General features: G+C 38.4%; 1 long non-coding RNA gene across 1 annotated transcript; it reads right to left on the bottom strand.

Moving 5' to 3' along the window:
* Window positions 1-532: 532 nt before the first annotated feature.
* On the bottom strand, window positions 533-14,252 carry LOC139045889 (uncharacterized). Its single transcript, XR_011505210.1, has 4 exons — window positions 14,190-14,252; window positions 12,124-12,192; window positions 5,929-6,153; window positions 533-4,952 (listed from the first exon to the last, which is right to left on the bottom strand). It is a non-coding gene; the product is annotated as an uncharacterized lncRNA (long non-coding RNA).
* Between the last annotated feature and the right edge of the window lie 4,602 nt (window positions 14,253-18,854).

Below are 18,854 nucleotides of genomic sequence, written 5' to 3'. Positions count from 1 at the left end.
GGCCTAATTTTGAGAGACGACACCTATTCAACCATTGCCCAACTCGGTGCCTTGCTCAACCAATATCTTTGATTTGATTTTACGAGACTCTTCCATTCTTTTGGTCAACAGGAAAGATGGAGAAACTAAGAGAGGGAGCTGAGTGTCCTAGTTGATGTAACCTTTTCTCAAACTTGGAACTGGATCATGTGGCCCTAGCTATGAGGAGGACTCTGACTCATCCTATCCTATTCTTATAATTCCCTCACATTTATGGAATATATATATACACACATATGTAACTGAGTACACACTTACATTGTATATATATATATGTAATATATTGACTGAGTACATGCATATATTATGTAATGTATATAAAATATATAATGTATACTACATATATGTATATTATTATTCATATTACCATACATATTACATAGACTACACATTATAATGTATACTATTATTATATATTGATGTATAATAATACATAATATACATATATTACATATGATATATAATATATAACATTAGTGTATACTCAGTCACATGTCGTTACCTGTTTTCTTATTGTTTATAATTTGTGTTTTATTCTCTTTTAAACCAATGCTGAGGTCTTCAAGGGTAGGAACAGTGTCTTCAATTGTTTGACACATATGATTAGTATAATGAAAGAAAAATGATGAAAATTATAAACTTGGATTTAATCTTGTACTTTTACAATGGACCAGATGTTCTTGTTATATTCCTAGTCACCATAGATATTTACTGTATGAGCTTGAAAAAGTTATATTATCTAAGATGGCATAAAAACGACTAATGGGAAAATTTGTTTTCAGAGTTTTATTGTTTAATGCAACAAAATATTTCCAGTTGAGGGCCGGCCCGGTGGCGTAGTGGTTAAGTTTGTATGCTCTGCTTTGGCAGCCCAAAGTTCATGGGCTTGGATCCCAGGCACAGACCTACAGACTGCTCATCAAGCCATGCTGTGGTAGCATCCCACATACCAAGCAGAGGAAGACTGGAACAGATGTTAGCTCAGGGCCAATCTTCCTCATCAAAAACAACAACAAAAAAATTCCAGTTGAATTCAATCTATGATAGCTTAGGTTATGTGACTTAATTGGACAGAACTTTAGGATGGAGTGGAGTGGTAAGTAAAATTCACTCCATATGTGACATAAAAACTTAGACAATCAGAATGGGTGAAGGAAGGTGATCTGGATGGATTCTCCAGGAAATGGGCTTCACTAGCTGCAAGATTTTTACTTGGGTAGCAGGATTTTTTGGGTAAAAAAGATCCACTCAAATTGTTTGGGTCTGATAGAAAATTTGGATCACCTAGATTTGATTATTAAGCTGAATTCATGAGTAGACTCCCAGGAACTAGAATCACTGGAAACATCAAATACAAAAGAGTGCACTCCTATCAGAGCAGTGTGGGAACATTAATTAGGTAAGCTAAGCTGCTGAAACAAAAGTCCCAAGACACAAAAGCTCAATATGGAGAAAGTTCAAAGTGGCTTCCAGATGAGCAAGGTTGCTGGGCACTTGGTTCCATGCACCCTTTCAAGAACCTGGGCTGATGGCAGCTTTGACATCTTCAACATGTGGGTTTCAAGGATACTTGGGTATCACCATCCCAAAGAGTCACAAAAGTAAAAGAGAATGAAGGAACTGTCATGGGAGGTTGTTATGATCAGGCCCGGAAGTGGCCCACATCACATCTGAGCACATTCCCCTGCCACCTCCCTACAAGGGAGGCTTGGAAATGTGTCTGGCTTTGTGCTCAGGAGGAAGGGAAGAAGAGATTTTAGTGAACAGCTAATGCTCTGCCCTAAACGTCATTCAATGACAGGTCTTCTTGTACAGGCTTTGTAAATGTCAAGCCTCAGAGGTCTTACTAAAACAAGAGGGCAGTTTGGGGGAACAGCAGTTAGGTTTTGGGGATCTGGAGTCAGATGGCATTAGGCTAGGTGAGCTTGGTAGGTTAGAGGTTGCTTACAGCCATGTTTTCCTCATTTGAAAAGTATAATAACAGCAGAACCTTAAGAGAATTTTGGGAGGGTGATAGTCCAGTAGATGAAGATAGAAAGTGTTAAATAAATGGTAGCTTTTAAGCTGTTCATAACAACCCCACGTTTCATCTCATAGCTTCTTTCAATAATATGAGGGATGTGCCTTCTGTTGAATATATTGTAAAACCCAGATGTCGTCAAGTCTCCTGAATTTCTTGGGTTACCCTTCTTTGATGGCTAACTTTATGTGTCAACTTGACTAAGCCATAAGGTGCCTAGCTACGTGGTTAAACATTGTTCAGGATGTTTCTGGATGAGATTAATATTTGATGAGTAGACTGAGTAAAGCAGTTTGCCTTCCCTAATGTGAGTGGGCCTCATCCAATCAGTTGAAGGCCTGAATAGAACACAAAAGCTCCCCCGAGTCAGGGAGAATTCTTCCTGGCTGACTGCCTTTGAACTAAAACACCAGTTCTTCTTGTGTCTCAAGCCTGTCGGCCTTCAGACTAGAACTACACCATTAGCTTTCTTGATTCTCAGGTTTTCAAACTATGACTGGAACCACACCATCAGCTCTCCTGGATTCCAGCTTGCTGACTCACCCTACAGACCTTGAGATTTGTCAGCCTCCATAATTATGTAAGCCAATTCCTTACAATAAATTTCTTTAAATATATATGTGTGTATATATATATGTATATATATACATATATATATACAACAACCTATTGGTTTTGTTTCTCTGCACACCGTGACTAATATATCTTCTCTTTCATTTTTAACTAAAATGCTACGTACAACTGGGAACCCATGAAGCCCCTTTTTTCACCAACATTTCTGTAAATGTTCCAGGTTGGGGAGTAGACTGGGACTATGTTAACAGTCATTTCTCACTAAACTCATGTTTCTCCTGAATTCTCAGTTTCCTCTCAAAGTTCCTTCCTGAAACTACGTTGCTTCTGCTGTACATTAGTCTCTTCCTTCATGCCCAAACTTCCTTTTCACACTTTTCCCAAAGTAAACAGAAGGGGCATATGGCACAGGAAGAGCAGGTAACTCCCAGCAAGGATTTTAGGAAATCATCAGCTTTCCCATCACAGGGACTTTCTCACTGGCCATGTCTCTCCTTGGGCCCTGAGTGTGACCATCTTGCTAGATGTCCCTCTATTTTCAAACCTTGCTCCTGTTTTCTTTACTCTTACACAAGCCCCACAGTCCCAGCTCCACTTTACTGACCACCATCTGAAAAATCCCCATTTCTGTTACTTTAGTGTGCAAAAAATTTAGCTTTTTTGACCAAACCTCTGCCATATTGTCTGAAGGTATCAGCTTAATTAATAATAAAGAGATGGACAGTAAAGAGTTAGGCAAAAAAACCAAACGCAGGCTCACATGCTTATCAACAAAAAGAACCAGCAAACGTTTTTCAAAATGCAGTTTTTCAATGTGTGGGACTAGGGAGAGGGTAGTCGTGCTTGATTTAAAAATTAACTTGCGGGTTACTTCTATTTTAAGATGGTCAAGTAACAATGACTCCGTCCTCCATTATTAAAATTTACCCCAAAGCAAGGAGGATGATAAATAGAAATGCAAACTTCATCTTTGATGAAATGAGACCCCTATAGCTTTGCACCATAATATGAGTCACAGCAGCCAAACCGCTTTCCAGCAGGGTCACAGGAAGACTCTAGCAAAGGATGTCTGAGGATGCAGATCTCAGATGCAGCAGCAGGGCTCAGTTCTGCAAAATTGTGGCACATTGAAGGGCAAGTCCAACCATCTCTTGCTTGGAATGTGAAAATTCATAAAGGAAATTTCAACTAAAATTGCAGTTAGGAAGGCCTGTAAAGGTAGCTCTCATACCCTACCACTCATTGTCAATTACCCTAAACAGGAAGAGACATACCTTGCATTTCCTACAGGAAGTTGCCTACTTCTTTACTACCCCAGTAGGAGGGAGGAAGGAAGATTTTCTTCTCACCCAGCAACAATCCCAGCCAGTGGAAAATGTCGCAGTTCAGCCAATGAGGAGCCGTTGCTACCTTGAGCTCTTACTCTCCTCCAATGAACTTTCATTTAGAACAACCCCTTCCAACTCCCCCTTTTCCCCTGTGAAAGCAAGCTTCTGGGGCCAGCCTGGTGGCACAGTGGTTAAGTTTGCATGTTCTGCTTCGGTGGCCAGGGGTTCTCCAGTTGGGATCTCGGGTGCGGACTTGCACACCACTTGCCAAGCCATGCTGTGGCAGGTGTCCCACATATTAAGTAGAGGAAGATGGGCATGGATGTTAGCTCAGGGCCAGTCTTCCTCAGCAAAAAGAAAAGAGGAAGATTGGTGGCAGATGTTAGGTTAGGGCTAATCTTCCTCAAAAAATAAATAAATAAAATAATAACAAAGCAAGGTTCCTTCCTTTGTTCTCTGGACTTGCCTGTGGTTCACCATAGTTTGCATGTCCCAAACTGCAAAACCTTTGCTATTCCCAAATCAACTCATTTTGCTGGTAAAATACCTGGCTATTTTATTTTAAAGTTGACCGGTACATTGTGAATGGGGTGATCCAGGGAATAAGGAGACACAGCAGAGCCAGGCCTCCTTTTCAGGAAGCTGGGTGCTGGTGAGGCAGGGGAGAAGAAAGAGAATATGAATCCGCTACTGCTGCTCGCTTTTGCCTGGGAGAAGTAACGATCAAAACTGCTTTCAAACACAAAAGGCTGTGACCTGAGCCACTTCCTTGTAAACCAGGAAGATTTCCTGCTGACCCAAAACACGGCCCTTCTGCCTTCCCCACAGATCTCTTGTACATGGCTGGTCTGGAAAGAACTCACCTAATTCAAATATAAGTAATTTTCATAAAAGAACTGGTCTGTGCAATTCTTTCAATTTTTCTCTATGTTTGAAGTTTTTCATAGTAAAATGTTGGGAAGAAGAACTTTCGCAGGACATCCACAAAGACACTACAAGAAGAAAGAAGAAAAGGAGCAGACATACAAGAAGCTGATGAAAAAACCACGCTGGAAATTTTGTTCCCACTAGAGAGATGATGTTATTAATTAATACTACAAATATTTATCAGAATATACTATGTGCCAGACCTGAGTACAGGTACTGAGGATAAAGCAGTGAACAAATCAGGCACAGTGGCTGCTCCTGTGGGGGAATGTGGCAGATGCTGCTGTCTGCCTATCCCATCACGATTCACCCTTCGTCCTTACTGAAAGAACACTTATTTTATTTGGATCCCCAAATATGCCTATGTTTTTTTTAAACTACATTTCCCAGTTCTGTTTGCATCTAGGAGTGACTGTGTGACACCATTTTAACTGACAAGATATAAATGGAAGATTTATATTCTGGGTTGGCATCAGGTAGATTTCTTTAAGGGAGTGAAGTGAGGAGGCAAGCCATGTGGACCTATGGGGGTGGGGTGTTCCAGGCAGAGAGGTGAGTGACTGCATGGATGCTGAGAGGGAGCATGTTTGGAGAGTGTAAGGAAGAGCAAGAAGGGCAGGATTGCTGGAATGCTGTAGATTAAGAGAGGAAGGTGAAGAGGTCGAGAGCAAGAGGGTGACCCGATGATATAGGGTCTTCCAGGCCATGGTAATATCAACCGGAACTCTAAAAAAATATGGATGAAACATAGAGCGAAATACAAGAGCTTAGAGACTATATGTCAAGACAATGGAAGAAGAGGACACATTAGCTGGCAGAACTTGGAACAGAAGAAGAGAAATCTAAAGTAAAGGTCCAGTGGAGGTGGCATAAAGGACAATGGGCTCTTTTGCAAACATAGTGAAGAGCACGAAGGACAGGATTAATATCCTTTAGTTAAATAATCAGTGAGCAAACTGAAGCTGAAATGAACAGTCTAAAAGGATCAAAAAGAAATGACAGATAAGGAAGATAGACAAATGAAATCCAGTATGTACTTACTGAGTGTTTCAGAAGAAGAGTCAAAACACATGGAATGGGAAAAAAATTCCGAAAAGGTAATTTGAAAAACATACTTCATAGGAATAAAAGAAGACGTAAAACTATAACACGTTTTCAGAAAATACTGATTCAAAATGGTCAACTCTGAGATGCACCTTGGTAAAATGACTGGATTTCCAAGGGAAGAAAATAGTTCTTTGGGTGCCCAAGCAAAATATCAAGTACCTGTAAAGACAAGAAGGACAGGCCACTCTTAGCCACACAATTCCAGAACAATAGAGAAATACTTGAAACTCTTCTGATGCACAGTTTTATAGATCTTAATGTACAGATTCACGTGAGCACCACCACAATGAAAATACAGAACAATTCTCTGCCCCCAAAAACTCCCTTGTGCTTTCTCATTCCAGTCACACCCTCTCTTCACCATAACCCCTGAGAACAGACAAGTTTCAGTCACTATAGTTATGTCTTTGGAAAAATGTCATAGCAATGGGGAACCAGACAATATGTAACCTTTTGAGACTAGCTTTGTTCACTCAGCATAATGCCTTTAAGTTTCATCCAAGTTGTTGAGTTACCAATAGTTTTTGACTACTATTTATTTATTTATTTATTTTATTGAGGTCATAATAGATTATAACGTTGTGAAATTTCAGTTATATGTTATTATTTGTCAGCCACCATATAAATGTGCCCCTTCACCGTTTATGCCCACCCTCCTAACCTCCTTCCTCTCTGGTAACCACTGAACTGTTGTCTTTATCCCTGAGTTAGTTTATCTTCCACATACGAGTGAAATCGTATGGTGTTTGTCTTTCTCTGTCTGGCTTATTTCACTTAACATAACATCCTCCAGGTCCACCCACATTGTTGCAAATGGGACGATTTTGTCTTTTTTTTTTTACGGGTGAGTAGCATTCCATTGTATATATATATACACCACACCTTCTTTATCCAATCATCAGTTGATGGGCACTTGAGTTGCGTCTACGTCTTGGCTATTGTGAATAACACTGCAATGAACATAGGGGTGCGTAAGTCTCTTTGTATTGTTGATTTCAAGTTCTTTGGCTAAATACCCAGTAGTGGCATAGCTGGGTCATATGGTATTTTTTAAAATTTTTTGAGAAATCTGCATACTGTTTTCCATAGTGGCTGCACCAGTTTGCATTCTCACCAGCAGAGTATGAGGGTTCCCTTTTCTCCACATCCCCTCCAACATTTGTTACTTTTTGTCTTGGTGCTTATAGCTATTCTAATGGGTGTAAGGTGAATCTTAGAGTAGTTTATTTATTTATTTTTAAATTTAAAAAAATTTTTTTCCTTCTTCTCCCCAAAGCCCTCCAGTACATAGTTGTATATTTTAGTTATGGGTCCTTCTAGTTGTGGCATGTGGGATGCTACCTCAGCATGGCTTGATGAGTGGTGCTAGATCAGTGCCCAGGATCCGAACTGGTGAAACCCTGGGCCACTGAAGCAGGAGACTTAAACTTAAACACTCGGCCATGGGGCCAGCCCCTAGCAGTTTATTTTTTTAAAGGTATGCTTTAATTTTTCTTTTTTGTGAGGAAGCTTGGCCTTGAGCTAACATCTGTTGCCAATCTTCATCTTTTTTTTTCCCTTCCCAAGGTCCCTGTACATAGTAGTACATCCTAGTTGTAAGTCCTTCTAGTTCTTCTATGTGGGGTGCCGCCAGAACGTGGCTTAATGAGTGGGATGTAGGTCCACATCCAGGATCTGACCTGGCAAAGCCCAGGCCACTGAAGTAGAGTGTGCAAATTTAACTACTATGCCACCAGGCCGGCCCCTTAGTGAAGTTTGGATTTGAATTTCTCTGATGATTAGTGATGTTGAATCTCTCTTCATGTGCCTGTTGGCCATCTGTATATCTTCTTTGGAAAAATGTCTGTTCATATCCTCTGCCCATTTTTTTTTTTTTAAAGATTTTTTTTTATTTTCTTTATTTTTTCCTCTTTCTCCCCAAAGCCCCCCGGTACATAGTTTTATATTCTTTGTTGTGGGTCCTTCCAGTTGTAGCATGTGGAACGCTGCCTCAGCGTGGTTTGATGAGCAGTGCCATGTCCGTGCCCAGGATTCGAACCAACGAAACACTGGGCCGCCTGCAGCGGAGCGCACAGACTTAACCACTCGGCCACGGGGCCAGCCCCCTCCTCTGCCCATTTTTTGATCGGGTTGTTTGTTTTTTTTTTTTAAAGATTGGCACCAGGGCTAACAACTGTTGTCAATTTTTTTTTTCTGCTTTATCTCCCCAACCCCCCCGTACACAGTTGTATATCTTAGTTGCAGGTCCTTGTAGTTGTGGGATGTGGGACACCGCCTCAACGTGGTCCACGCCCAGGAACCGAACCCTGAGCCGCCGCAGCAGAGCACGTGAACTTAACCACTCAGCCACGGAGCCAGCCCCTGTTTGTTTTTTTGTTGTTGAGTTCTGTGAGTTCTTTATATATTTTGGAGATTAACTCTTTGTCAGATATATGAATTGCAAATATTTTCTCCCAGTTGATGGGCTGTCTTTTCATTTTGCTCCTGGTTTCCTTAGCCCTACAGAAGCTCTTTAATCTGATAAAGCCTCACTTGTTAATTTTTTCTTTTGTTTCCCTTGCCGAAGTAGACATGGTATTCAAAAAGATCCTTCTAAGACCTATGTCAAAGAGCGTACTGCCTATATTTTCTTCTAGGAGTTTCAGGTCTTACCTTCAAGTCTCTTTGATCTTAGGAGGCAGAGTCTAAGGGAAGAGCTCCACCACGATGCTGACGTCACTTCCAGTTTTTAACTACTTTTAATTATTGACTGTAATGGTTTGTATGTATTGTATGGTATGATTTGTTCATCCACTCACCCACTGAAGGACATTTGTGTTGTTTCTAGTTTTGGATGCTTATGAATAAATCTACTATAACTTTCTGCTATTGAACTCAGTAGTGAGGTTTTAATTTGGTTGCTGTATTTTTTTAATATGTATTTTTAATAGGCTTTTTTGTTTAGATCAGTTTTAGGTTCATGGTAAAATTGAGTGAAAATGTAGAGTTACCATATACTCCCTGTCCTCAGACACCATAGCCTTCCCTGCTGTCAACATCACACACAAAAGTAGTACATTTGTTACAATAGATGAATGTTATTATACTTTCCAGTTCTAACTTTTTCACTTAGCTCTTTTTTGGACCTTCCATTTCTTTGTTGAGATTGTTTACTGCATTTTCATAAGAGCTACTTTAAATTCTTGGTCAGATAATTCCAACATCTGTGTCATCTTGGAGTTGACACCTGTTGATTATATTTTCCCATGAGAACTGACATTTTCATGGCTTTTCATATGTCCGGTAGTTTTGTATTGTTTCCTGGCCATTTTGAATGTTGTAAGACTCCACATCTTACTTAAATTTTATAGAGAAAATTAACTTTTTTTTAAAGCAAGCAATGAACATGCTTGAGTTCAGGTCACAAGTTCAGACAAGCCTCCTGTGGGTTGTGATTTCAAAGCCTTTGAAGTGACATTTGGAACTTTCATTTGTAGACATCACCCAGCAGCCACTCTGGTACCTGGATGTTGGTCTATCTTAGCTTGAGCTGCTATTACAAATACCATAGACTGGGTGATATAAGAAACAAACATTTATTTCTCACTGTTCTGGAGGCTGGGAAGTCAAGGTGCCAGCAGATTCACTGTCTGGTGAGGGGGCCTCTTCCTGGTTTGCAGATGACCACCTTCTTTCTGTATCCTCTCATGGCCAAGAGGGAGAGAGCATCTCTCTTGTCTCATCTTATAAGGGCACTAACCCAATTCATGAGGACTCCACCTTAATGACCTAATTACTTCCCAAATTCCCCATCTCCAAATACCATCACATTGGGCATTAGGATTTCAACATATGAATTTTGGGGGGAACAGAAATATAGACCATAAACATAGGCCATAACAACTTTATGGGATTGCTTTCAGGGGCTCCTCCTTCTTTATGATCTCCTCAATAATTTCTGATTCCCTCAATCTCCCTTTTCCAGACCTTTGGCCAACACATGGAGCTATATTTATCCTGCTTTGTATCACACTTCCTGTGACTGCACCTGCCACATGGCAGACGGACAAAGAGAAAGAAAAAAAGCAACAAGATTTGTCCCATCCTCTTGGGACCACAACTCTGTCAACCAGAGAAGACTCTCCCTCAGAGTTTTAGCCTCCTGCAGTCCTCTATGGACTGCTGTTGCTTCTGCCATAGTTACAGGATTCCTTAGGGGCTGGGACCGAGAGCATAAAGAAAAGAAAAAAAAAGCGAGGGATTTTCACCACTCTTTTTGGGTTGGGAACCCTTTTCCTGCTCTTCAAGCCAAAACAAGAAGACTTCTTTTGGAGTAATCCCTGTTGGCACCTATGGCCATGTCCAGGTTCTGTGCTGTCCCAAATCTACGCCAGGGGACACCACAGAAAAAAACGTGGGGAACTCATGATCTGTTTTGTGACATTGCAAACTCTCGTCATCTTCTCCATCCACCTGCTACTCTTTACTTTTCAAAGTCCTTCCTGCCTTCTGTCTAAGTTTAGCCTCTACGCTCTGTAGGAGACCAAGTGAAGGATGTTTAGTCCATCTTACCCTGAACTGGATCCTCACTTATCAATTTCATACTTGCTCAAACTTTCATTCAAGTGTAAAGCAAAGACAACAACAAAAGACATCACGGAACACACTGTGGTTTCTGTATGTGTTCTTAATGTCAATGATGAAATAATATTGTGTAACTAACAGCAGTTGGGAGGGAAAGGGGGAAGGGGAAGAAGTTTAATGCTGATCTCCTCATCTTTCACAGCTGGGGTTAAAAAGCTACTTAAAGTGGCTAAAATTCAGGAAGAACGCACAGAAAAGCTAACAAGGAGGGTTGCCTGAGGACACTAAGTGGCTGAGGAACCGGGTGGAGGGGAACTTTTTACTGAACACACTTCTCAGAATGAGAGATCTCAGCTACATGAATATATTACATTAAAAAAATAGTGGTAAAATAGAGATAGATGCTTGTCTATCAAGAGAATCCCCCACAAGTCCATTTTGCTTTTTCTTTAGGGGAAATATTCTCTAGAAGGCTGACATTCCCATATAGTTTAAAGAAATCTATTAAATATTTAAATGAAATAATAATAAAAGCTAGCATTTATGGAGTATTTATATCTCCAGACTCCATTCTAAGTACTTATCTGATCTTCACATTAGCTCAAGAAAACATTATAATGAAATATATAATATATAAATGAATAATATATATGAAATATATATATATATTTCGTGTTTTAAAGATGAGGAAACTGAAGATTAGAGAGGCTAAACAAATTGCCCAATGTTAAATATTCACATATGGTAAAGCAGTCAACTAAGATTAGACCAGGTAGTTTAGCAGTAGATACAAAGGGTAGAAAAAATATACAATCTACTATAATCTGATGCAGAAGAAGAGGAAGAACAGCTGTGGGGATGTAGAGGTGTATAATTTTAGGATTGCTTAGAGTGGGTCAATAGATACACTCTAGATCGACGATGAGCTGTGTATCAGATATGGTGATAGAGATTACCATAAAAAATCAAAACAGAACCAACCCTTTGGTACAAGGAACACATAAGCTAAGCAAAAGGAACACAAACCATACCAATTAAATACTTTTTTAAAAGAAGCAATGAAAATAGAAAAAGAATAATGTAACTATGATACAACTAATACCACAGACCTATTATATCGATACAAATGGTTTAAATTCTTCTATTAAAATAGGAATCTCATTTTATCACAAAGTCAAACTCAACAAGCAAACCCCTAAAACAAAGTGATTCAGAAAGGTTGAAAAAGAATGGACAAAGATATACTTGGCAAATGCAAACAAAAGGAAAGTTAACGTTTCTTCTAAAGTTACGATCTTAGCATTGGACAAGATTAAATTAAAATTTAAAAGCATTCGCTAATACAAATTAAGACTTTTTAATTAAAAAAGTAAAATCATAATCAAAATCTAACATATTTGAATATTTGTTCACCAAAAAATATAGAATCAAAATTTATAAAGCCCAAACTATATTAAAAAAATGGAGCAATAGGCAGAAATACATTATTTATAGGAATCTGAGCTCACTCACCCTGTGTTAGACTGCATTATTTGTTCAAATTATTTGTTGCCTGTATCCACTCACCTTTGCCATCCTTTCCAGTAGGCAGAATATACTTCTTTATCCTATTCCCTTCGGGCTTGATCATGCAACCTGTTTTGGCCAAAGGAATGTGAGTGTATGTGACATGCACCATATCTCAGCATAAACTTTAAATGGACCTGCATGGTTTGGCTCTGCCTCTCTTGTTCCTGCCAAGACTGGGATCAGGATGAGTTGGGTGAGGCAGGGTCATGAAAGTGTAGGGTCAGATTCCAAAATTTTATCTAAATGTTTTGATATTTTGTTCATCATGGATTTTTGTACTGCTTTTGATTTTTAAAAATATTTCATGAGAATATTATTTATCTTGATCAATGAGTTTTTTGGAGTCCTCTTAAATTTTGCATGCAGCTACCCCACTGTGGCCGTGGTTCCTGCCCTATCCCAAGAGCACAGCAAGAACCCAGAGAGTGGCTACTCCTTCAGCCATGCTTCTGAAATGAGAAGACCTACGGAGCCAGACTGGACCCAACCAAGCAGATATCAGGTGAACAGCAACCGATCTGCAGTTCTCATGAAACACGAGCAAGAAATAAGATTTGTTGTTTAAGCCAATGAAATTTTGAGTTTCTTTGTCATACAGAATGGGCTAGTGAAACCTAAGGGACAGTCTATGGCAGATTCAGTGGACAAAAATAAGTAAGATTTAGAAGACCTTTAGTAACATAATAAATATGGCAGATCTTATTCCTATATTCCACACTATTTCCTAAAAACATAGAACATACATTCTTTTTCGTTTACTCACTCACCAAAATTATCCTTATGCTGGGCCACAAAGAAAACGTTAATAAATCCCCCAAACTAGAAACAGTATAGATAACGTTCCATAATTTACGTTCTGTGATACACTATGAACTGCTAGCAGATGTAAAACCTCCTCCCCTTAAAAGCTGAAAATTAAAAAAGAATTTCTCTTTTAGATAACTTCAAAGTAGAAATCAGAACTACAATGGCAGAATTTCTAGAAGATAACAATAGAAAACGTTAACAGAACGCTATGTATGAAAAGCTATAAGATACAACTAAAGCAGTGCTCAGTGCAAATGCAAACTTGGATACTTATATTTTTAAGAAATAAGAAAGAATAAAAATAAATGAATCAAGCAGCTAATGTAATATCTACAGAAAATAAAACAATCCAAAGGAAAGCAGAAGAAACCGATAATGATAAAAGCAAAAAAAAAAAAAGTGAATTACTATACGGAAACATGAAGAACTGATAAATATATCTAAGACCTAGTTGACTGAGAAAAATACAAAATGATTAGCAAAAATAAGTAAGATAAAATGAGAGGAAGTATACATTCACAAGATAAGCAATGTGTTAGTGAAGTTAAAAGAATTATGAGGCATTGTTTAACACTACAAATTATTTTTTTAAATTGTATCAGATAGATAAAAATACTCAAAATGAAAAAATTATAAAAAGGAACCAGGAAGAGAAAAAATATAAATGGACCAATTGCTACAGGAAAAAAAAATACTAAAGAGAAAAAGTTGACAAAGAGCTGCTTCCCAAAGCATTGACGGCAGGTTCACAGTCGAATTCCTCCAAACATTTAAGGAAAAGATAAATCCAAATAAAGTCTAATTATTTGTATAAAGCCAATACAGTATTAATTAGAAAAAAACTAAATTAAACATGACTCTAAAGAGAAAACTACAGCTCAATCTCACTTATAATATTGATGACACAATTCTAACAAAAGATTAAGATGCAGAATTAAGTAGCGAATTAAAAGAATGAGAGATCATGACCTAGTGGCATTAATTCCAGGAGTGTAAAGAAAACATATTAGGAAGTAAATTAATATAATTCACCATGTATATAGAACCAAAGGAAGAATCACACGGTCATATCCATAGATGCTAAAAAGACACATTCAACAAACTTTCAACATCAAAATTCTTCTTCTTTTTTTTTTTTTTCCGAGGAAGATTAGCCCTGAGCTAACTACTGCCAGTCCTCCTCTCTTTGCTGAGGAAGCCTGACCCTGAGCTAACATCATACCCATCTTCCTCTACTTTATATGTAGGACCCCTACCACAGCATGGTGTGCCAAGCGGTGCCATGTCCACAGCTGGGATCCCAACCGGCGAACCCCAGGCTGCCGAGAAGCGGAACCTGTGAACTTAACCGCTGCGCCACCGGGCCGGCCACCAAAATTCTTAATAAAATAAGAGATTATATTCTCTCAATTTTCCTTAAATATATTTATAAATTTAACATAGTGTCAAGGAAAATATAACCAGTGATATTTTCAGAGTTAGGAAGCTGATTTTAAAGTTTCTCTGGAATAATATACATTCAAGATTAATCAGGAAAAAATTTGAAAGTGAAAAATAAAAAAGAGGAACTATCTTAGCAGATACTGAAGCACATTATACAGTTAAAGGAAGTAAAAATAGTGTGCTGACACATGAATAGACAGATAAACGGAACAGAAACGGAAGTCCAGAAATAAAACCGAGTATACATAGGAATTTTGTACACGATATATATAGATGGTATTTTAGGTCAGTGGGAATATGATGGATTATTCAATAAATGTTTGGGGACAACTGGGAAAAACTAGATCTCTACCAAACTCCTCAAACTAAAAAACTTCCAAGTAGACGAAAGATGTAAACGAAAACACTCATAAAATGTTTAGAAAAGATGTGAGACTTTGAAAATCAAGTGTGAGAGCGGGGAAGACTTTTAAAGCATGGTGAAAGACAGCTACTGTAACAGAAAAGACTGACAATGTAAATATCAGAAATTTCTGCATGACAAGAAAATTTTGTTAAAATTAAAAGGCAATTGATAAATTGGAAAAGATAGATGCAGCACATATCACAAATGGTTAATCTGTTAAATATATAAAAGATCCTACCTATAATTTTTAAAAGATAAGTTACCCAAAAGAAAAATGGGCAACAGTCCCTAGAAAAAGTGATCTAAATGTTTCTACGCACATCAAAAAATGCATAACCTCACTTGAAATCAGAAAAATGCTAATTAAAATACAGTGAAATACCATTTTCACCATTTTGTTCTTGGCGTAGAATGTTTTCTTATGTTTAGCTCAAGAGTTAAATAATTTAAGAACAGAATCTAGTGCAGATTATGTATCATGAATCTACAGGCTACATTTAAATCAACACACTACCCTTAAGTGTCTTATATTTGGCCTTCTATCCATAATACGAGCAAGCTGGATGCAGGGTAATTTTTAGATACCAGTTTTTAGGGGGAAAACTGAGTCTCATACGTTGCCAATGCAGGATTTTTTTTGTGTGTGTGATTTTAGCAGAAACTTTTTCTTCTTACACTCACATTCAGACTTCAAAGTATAAATTCTTAGAGTTCAAATGTCATTATGTAATCTCTGTTTCTAAGACTTGGCATAATAAACAAGGAGCTAGCTGCAGGGGTGGTAGCTGGCAGAAACTGGAAGGGAGGTGGTTTGATAGGGGGTGCAAAAACAAAGTGGAAGATGGAGCTGGAGGCACTGGCAGTTATCTGTCCGTCCTTCCATCTCAGACATGCCCCTGATCCTCCGTGACTGTGGGTGAAGGTCATACCCCACTGCTGAGACGGAGCAGCTCTCCTCCCTTTTCTGGGCAGGGCTGGATCCCTCAGCAGTCCCATAATGGTAGCCTGGCACCCTAGCTGTGCCATAGCTTACTGGAGTGACAAAACAGGACATAACTCTGTATTTCCTGGTCCCAGAAATTTCAGCTTTTTAAATTCCCTGGGTGAGCAATTTGGAATGATTTTAATTTGGGAAGGTAGAGTAAATACATTTAGAATGTGAATTTCCACAATGTCATTTGCAACATCGTTTTTGAGAACTATAGCTTTCAGAGAAGGAAAATACTCTACCTTGTTTCTCTGATTTACTGTGATGGGCCTATCTCTTGACTCTAATAGGAGTTCTGAGAAACATTTCACCATGTAAATTTCAGTACAGCCGCTATTTTAGAATAATATACATGGCTTTTTCTTCCTCTTATTTCTGTCATTTCTTCCAACTGAATTTTATTTTCTTCTTCAAAAAACCACAGTGCTCCCATTTCTCTCTCTCTCTCTCTCTCTCTCTCTCTGTGTACAGACAAGATTCGGAGAGAAGTGTGGTTTTGTGTATGGATTTTGAAAAAAATTACTCTAACAGTGATGTGAAATTTCAACCCACCCTTGTGAAAATTAAATGAGCTAGTATGTAGTACTTGGCACAAGGCCTGGCATGAGGAAGGAGCTCCGTGTTTATTATTGCTATTACTTAAAGAACATCAAAAATCTGAAGAGAGAGGTACCATTATTATTCCCATTTGAAGGCTAGTAAGTGTTGGAGCCCGTATTCAAACCACATTTTTCAGATAACAAATCTATTTAACACCACACTACTCAGGGTTTGGAACTGCTGAAATGTGTAACAAGATGAAATTAGGTTGCATACATAATGTGACTCTATGAAATAGTACTGTATAGCAAGGAAGGGAGATAAAGTGGAGAAAAAAGATGTCCTGGATAGTTGATGTTTTTCTCAAAGGATCAACATCATTTTACATTCTAGTTGATTTTAAAAGCTTTCTTCTGAGCCCTCTCTGGACAATTAATAGGATGCCTAAGACTTATGGGTGTTCCCTCACTTGTGTGTAAGAAATACCAGGAGCTGTTTGCAAATTGTTGTTTATTTCACATTGAAGGGTACAGGGTTGAAAGAGACCTCGAGTATTCATTTGGGAGCGTACCCTGATTTCTGGTAGGAATGTGACTAAACCATTCCTTGCTTGGTGTGTTAACTCAATATCAGATCTGCAAGGAAAGAAATTACACAGCTTCCATTTGCATTAACTCAGTTTTGGGTTTCATAACCCTGGCTATTGGGAAAATGTTCAATTTCCTTAAGGATATAGGCTTCCAACACAGTGGGTATCATTAGCTTTATCAAGCCAAAAACAAGTTAAATGCAATGAATTAGCCTAGAGAGTACAGACCATGCTAATCTTTAAATCCTATAAAGAATGCCTAGCATAGAACATTACAGATAATAGATGGCAAATAAATGCTTATTAAATTGAATTGAACTACAAAGCAGGGGAAAAATTGTCAAGTTATCAAAGTGCATTATTGAATTGGGGCTTTATTGCTGTGTCTTACTTTCTCATTTCCTGAAATCAACACTTAGGTTCTGTTTAAAAAACTTTATGTGAAACAAGAAAAATGCTGACTTTTCTAAGAAGTTCATTCAATTATTTATTCAACAGATATTTATTGAACACCATGTGCTAGGCACTGTCCCAGGTTCTGAATATTTTAAATGTATGCTACTATGTTTTAAATAATAGTGTGCAATAGTAAGAACCTCAATTGCTTCCATGTAAACTAACCAAAAGTTCCACATGTGAGTGTTTAATGAGCTGCTGCTCAGAGAGTTTGCTATGAATCCTTCATTGAATGTAGTCACATTCTCTAATACCACTAATCATATAATATCAAATCTCTTAATGCCTTCATTAGGTAACCTGCACCTCCCATCCAGAAGCTTAAAGTTATGGAGTTAATCGCCAGTTAAGAAAGATAGTGTAGTTGCTAGAAAGAATTAATAAGACTAGAAATTCAGAAACTGGGCACTGAAGTGGTGTCACCTCTGTTAAGTTACTTAATTCTGCAGAATCAGTTTCCCTATCTGCATATAGCCAGCCCTGGTGGTCTAGTGGTTAGGATTCAGCATTCTTACTGGTGCAGCCCAGGTTTTCTTTTCCAGTCAGGGAACCACATTACCTGTCAGCTGTCATACTGTGGCAGCTGCTGTTGCTGTGATGCTGAGAGCTATGTCACCGGTTTTTCAAACACCAGCAGGGTCACCAATGGTGGACAGGTTTCAGTGGAGATTCCAGACTAGCACAGACTAGGACGGAGGACCTAGCCACCCACTTCTGAAAAAATTGGCCTTGAAAACCCTATGAATAGCAGTGGAGCATTGTGTGATATAATGCCAGAAAGTGAGAGGATGGTGCAAAAAGACTGGGCTCTGCTGTACAGAGTCACCAGGAGTCAGAATCAATTCAACGGCATTGAGAACGAATTTGTAAAATTAAATGAATTTTTAAAATGTTAAAGCTTCTTTTAACTCCGATATTCTATAATCTTAATTAAGATTAATTAATTCTAAATTCTAGGAGGAACGTAAACTCTATGAGTTTTGGCTCAATTCCTATTAATGATGCAAAAATTTCCCTTTTCTGTGTTGGGACATCAAACGAACAACACAGAGACTACATCCATATACATATATACGTACATATATAATTATCTTTAAAGTAGTCACCAAGAGCACCGTTTCACAGCTGCTTCAATCCTTCTACGCTTTGCCAAATATACTTGATGATTTAGCTACAGCATGAACTTCTTCACTTTCCTTTGTAGATTTTCTTTTCAGATGGCAGGGTGATGCTGAAAAAGGATGGAGTGTGTTGAGCGGTGCTGGCTATTGCATATTTTATTATGGCCAAAACAATTTTTATTTTTCAAGTTAAAAGCTTTCCAACTTCAAGGAGGAGTTTAGTTTGTTGCAGTTGGATTTTAGACAGCTCCTCCGGCTAACGCTGGACATGAAGAAAGGCAGCAAACCATGGGAAGAGAGAACTAGTTTAAGTCCTAGGGGGAAAAATAAGGCAGACTTTTACAACTTAGGGAAAAAGAACACTGCAAAGAAAATGAG

This window comes from Equus asinus, chromosome 8 (genome assembly GCF_041296235.1).
Source record: "Equus asinus isolate D_3611 breed Donkey chromosome 8, EquAss-T2T_v2, whole genome shotgun sequence".
Taxonomy (NCBI): domain Eukaryota; kingdom Metazoa; phylum Chordata; class Mammalia; order Perissodactyla; family Equidae; genus Equus; species Equus asinus.
This window is presented reverse-complemented; position numbering and strand designations above follow the sequence as displayed.